The sequence below is a fragment of the Girardinichthys multiradiatus genome, chromosome 15, assembly GCF_021462225.1.
Source record: "Girardinichthys multiradiatus isolate DD_20200921_A chromosome 15, DD_fGirMul_XY1, whole genome shotgun sequence".
In the NCBI taxonomy this organism is placed as follows: domain Eukaryota; kingdom Metazoa; phylum Chordata; class Actinopteri; order Cyprinodontiformes; family Goodeidae; genus Girardinichthys; species Girardinichthys multiradiatus.
The window spans coordinates 2362440-2366579 of NC_061808.1; the positions used below are offsets into that span (position 1 = coordinate 2362440).

The 4140-nt window shown below is 43.7% G+C and overlaps 1 protein-coding gene across 3 annotated transcripts in view; it reads left to right on the forward strand.

The window, feature by feature from the left end:
• Nucleotides 1-575: 575 nt before the first annotated feature.
• Nucleotides 576-4140, forward strand: part of zbtb25 (zinc finger and BTB domain containing 25) — a 12508-nt gene continuing 8943 nt past the window's right edge. The window contains exon 1 of one of the 3 annotated variants that reach the window (XM_047387356.1): nt 576-602. The gene's annotated coding sequence lies outside the window, so the exon portion shown is untranslated. Of the gene's footprint in view, nt 603-3275; nt 3339-3375; nt 3735-4140 lie in introns of those variants that run through there. The other 2 variants (XM_047387355.1, XM_047387354.1) reach the window with 2 other exon arrangements.

The following is a 4140-nucleotide window of genomic DNA, read 5'->3' on the forward strand; positions in this document are numbered from 1 at the left end:
TTCTTCATTTTATGAAGAATCCTTCTTTCCACAATGATCTCCAGAGGTTCTAGAGGAGTCCCCAGAACAGAACCAGCCTTCTTTATCAGCTTGTTGAGCTTTTTTAAGTCCCTGGTTCTGATGCTGCTTCCCGTAGCAGATGATGGTAGAAGAGATCAGACTCTCCACAACAGACTTATAGAAGATATGCAGCATCTTGCTGCAAACACCAAAGGACCTAAGCTTCCTCAAGAAGTACAGTCTGCTCTGTCCCTTCTTGTAGATGGCTTCACAGTTGCATCTCCACTCTAGTCTGTTGTCCAGGTGAACACCGAGGTATTTATACTCCTCCACCACCTCCACTTCTTCTCCCATGATGGAAATAGTTTTTGACTTATTCCTGTTTCTCTTAAAATCTACAATCATCTCCTTTGTTTTAGTCACGTTCAAGATTAGATGATTGTTTCCACACCATGCCACAAAGTGGTCCACCACCTTCCTATACTCATCTTCTTCTCCATCTCTGATCCACCCCACGACTGCAGAATCATCCGAGTATTTCTGCAGATGACAGGAGTCTGTCTTGTACTGGAAGTCTGAGGTGTACAGAGTGAAAAGGAATGGTGAGAGTACCGTCCCCTGTGGTGCTCCTGTGCTGCTGACTACCTGGTTAGACTCACAACCCTTCAGTCTCACAAACTGTGGTCTGTTTGTCAGGTAGTCTTTGATCCAGGAGATTGTTGAGGCCTCCACCTGAGTCTTCTGGAGTTTCTGACAAAGTAAATCAGGTTGGATTGTATTAAATGTTCTGGAGAAATCAGAGAACATGATCCTCACAGTGCTGCTGGCTTTGTCCAGATGACAGTGGGTTTGTTGAAGCAGGTGTTTGATGGCATCTTCAACTCCAACTCCACAGCAATAAGCAAACTGAAGGGGGTCCTGATGGTTTACTGTTTGCTTACTCAGGTGGGCCAACAGGAGTCTCTCTAGGACCTTCATGATGTGAGATGTCAGGGCAACAGGTCTATAGTCATTGAGGACTGATGGGTGAGTTTTCTTTGGTACCGGAACAAGACAGGAGGTCTTCCACAACACCGGAACCTTCTTCTGGGCCAGGCTAAGGTTGAAGAGGTGCTGCAGAATCCCACAGAGCTGCTCTGCACAGACCTTCAGGACTCTAGGGCTGACATGATCTGGACCTGCAGCCTTATTCTGATTCAGTCTCTCCAGTTGTCTCTTCACCTGACTTCTTGAGACACACAGGTGGAAGGGGGAAGCAAAGGAAGCATCAGCATCTTCTGATTTGGTTGAAGGCAAACATGTAGAAGCAGAAGGGTCTAGGGCTGAGGTGGAAGATAAAAAATGTGAGGTGTTACTGGACAGCTGTGGGTCCTGTGGGTCAAAGTAGGGTGAGATGTCTGTTTGGCTGTGAGCAGGAGAGGAGGATGCTGAGCTTGTTTCTGAACTGAACCTATTGAAGAATGTGTTCAGTTCATTGGTTCTGTCCAGACCTCCATCGGTCTGATCTTCCTTCTGCTTGAAGCCCGTGATCTTCTTCATCCCTGTCCACAGATCTCTGATATTGTTTTGCTGGAGCTGCTCTCCAGCTTCTTCTTGTACACCTCCTTGCTGTCTCTTATCTTGACTTGAAGTTGCTTTTGTATAATCCTCAATAATTCTCTGTCTCCCTCTCTGAAGGTTCTTTTTTTCTTGTTAAGCAGGTCCTTCAGGTCACTGGTGATCCAAGGTTTGTTATTGGGGAAGCATCTCACGGTTCTGGTGGGGATGATGTTATCCACACAGAAGTTTATATAGTCGGTTACACACTCAGTTATGGCATTGATGTCCTCTCCATGTGGCTGGCACAGTGCGTCCCAGTCTGTAGCCTCAAAGCAACCTTGCAGAGCTTCTTCAGCTTCCTGTGACCATTTTCTCACAGTTCTCTTTATTACAGGTTGTCTCTGAACAAGGGGTTTATATTTCGAGCAGAGAAAAACAAGATTGTGATCTGATTTGCCTAGAGGAGGTCTTGCTGTAGAGATGTATGAGTCCTTGACATTTGCATAAAACAAATCCAATGTTTTGTTTTTTCTGGTAGAGCAGCTGATAAACTGTTGAAATGTTGGAAGCGTAGCAGAGAGTGAAGCATGGTTAAAATCACCAGAAATTACCACAAAAGCATTGGGGTTTTGTGTCTGTAGCTTATCTTAGGTCAATTATATTTAAGGTCGGTTTCTGCAACATTCAAGCCGGCTGCCATCTCTGTCTGAGCTCTCTGCCATGAAGACCTAACTGGTGGAGTGTGTTAGCAGTGATTCATGTTCTGGGTGGGCTTTTATTTCCATGAGGGAATACAATCAGCTGATAGTCCGCAAGCTGCTGGAATTAAAACTGAATGCAGAGAAATTATGTTTGAAATCTAGATGGTGAAATAATTATTTTATTTAAATATTATTTTATTTATAATTATTTTAATCACTCTGCTTTTTATCTATAATTATTGTCCCAGCCTGACAGATGTGTATAAATAAATATATTTATGTGACAACAGGGTAGAAAAATCATTCATACAATTTTTATATAGATGCAGTGAGCAAAATAAGTATTGAACACATTAATGTTTTTCTCTGTAAATTATTTCTAATGGGTCCATTGAGATTAAATTCACACCAAATATAGACAAGGTGATTGGTCTGCACTTGAGTTTCTGTGCAGGTTGACCAATAGGGTGTTAGGAACTGTATGATGAGCCATAGCGACAGTTTGAGTAATTTTTTGGTAGACAGGAAAGTTGAAATATTTAAATATTGAAATAAATGTCTAATTTTAACATATAATTAACTGTTTTATTTAATGATTTCCACACCTAGTTATTTGTGTATTTGGTATATTTAATTAATTAGGGATCCCGTTTTTTATTTGTTTGATGTATTTTTTTAAATTTTATTTGAATGAAAGCTAAATACAAAATAATTTGACCTTTTAAGACTTTCAGATAAAAACTGGAACACAATGACCCCCAGACCTGGTGAACTGATTCATGCACAACCATAATAATAATAATAATAATAATAATAATAATAATAATAATAATAATAATAATAATAATAATAATAATAATAATTGTGCCATTGATCAGGTTGTTAAAGGTTTAAACTCATCACTGAAGTTAGATATAAATCTTTGCTATTTTGCCACAACCTCTCGCCTCTATAGTTATTTATTACTGGTGACACAATCAGTTCACGTGATCATCGGGCCCTTTTGACCCGTTCTCTCGCGAGACGTGACGCGGCTCTTCGCGAGATCACGTCTGCAGCAGCAAATCGGCTCCTGAAGACAATCTGCTCGTTTCTGCGGTAAGAGGCTGATTAAGCAGGCGCGTGCGCGTCATGCGCCGGCCGAGCGCGTGTGCAGGGCCCGGGGCGCGTGCTGGCGCGCCTGTGTTTGCGCGGTGTCGCTGATGGGGACGTGCGTGTCTGTGTGCAGTGCCTGAGGAGGATGGAGGAGGCTGCAGCCCGACGCAGCGTGCACGCGCGCAGCTCCGCCGTGTTTGCTGCATCTGATGACCGGCCTCGAGCATCATCCTCCTCCTCTTCCTCTGCGCGTGTGCCTTCGCATCCTGCGGGTGACCTTCAGTCAGAGGTCACATGTCCAGCTGGTCAGGTTGGAGGTGGGCGGGGTCGGCTGTTTTGGACAGGTGGGCTGAGGTTCTGCGCGTGCACGGTTCAGCTCAGAGACTGAGCATCAAACATGTGAGTGTGAAGATCAGGTGTGTGTTCAGGTGCGCTCACCAACACAGAGTGAGGAGGAGAAGTAAAACTAAGCTGGGGGGCCGAGGGACAACAGAGGCCTGAATCCAGAACCGCTTCACTGGGTCAAAGAGGAACCTCAGGATCACAAAGCTTGTCCCCATGTCTGTCCCCATGGCAACAGATGTGGGGAAGTAAACTCCAGAGGTGGCCCAAGAATAAATAAGGCCCTGGCAGAGTTTCCTGTGGGGCCCCTTTCATATCACCTATGCTTGATTATAACTAGGCACCCAACAATGAATTAAAGTGACTGTGTGGCGAAATATGAACACATCATTCACGTAACATTATTATTATCCTTTCAAAATAAAGCCTACAGATACTTTTCAAAGTTAAAGCCTCAATAGAT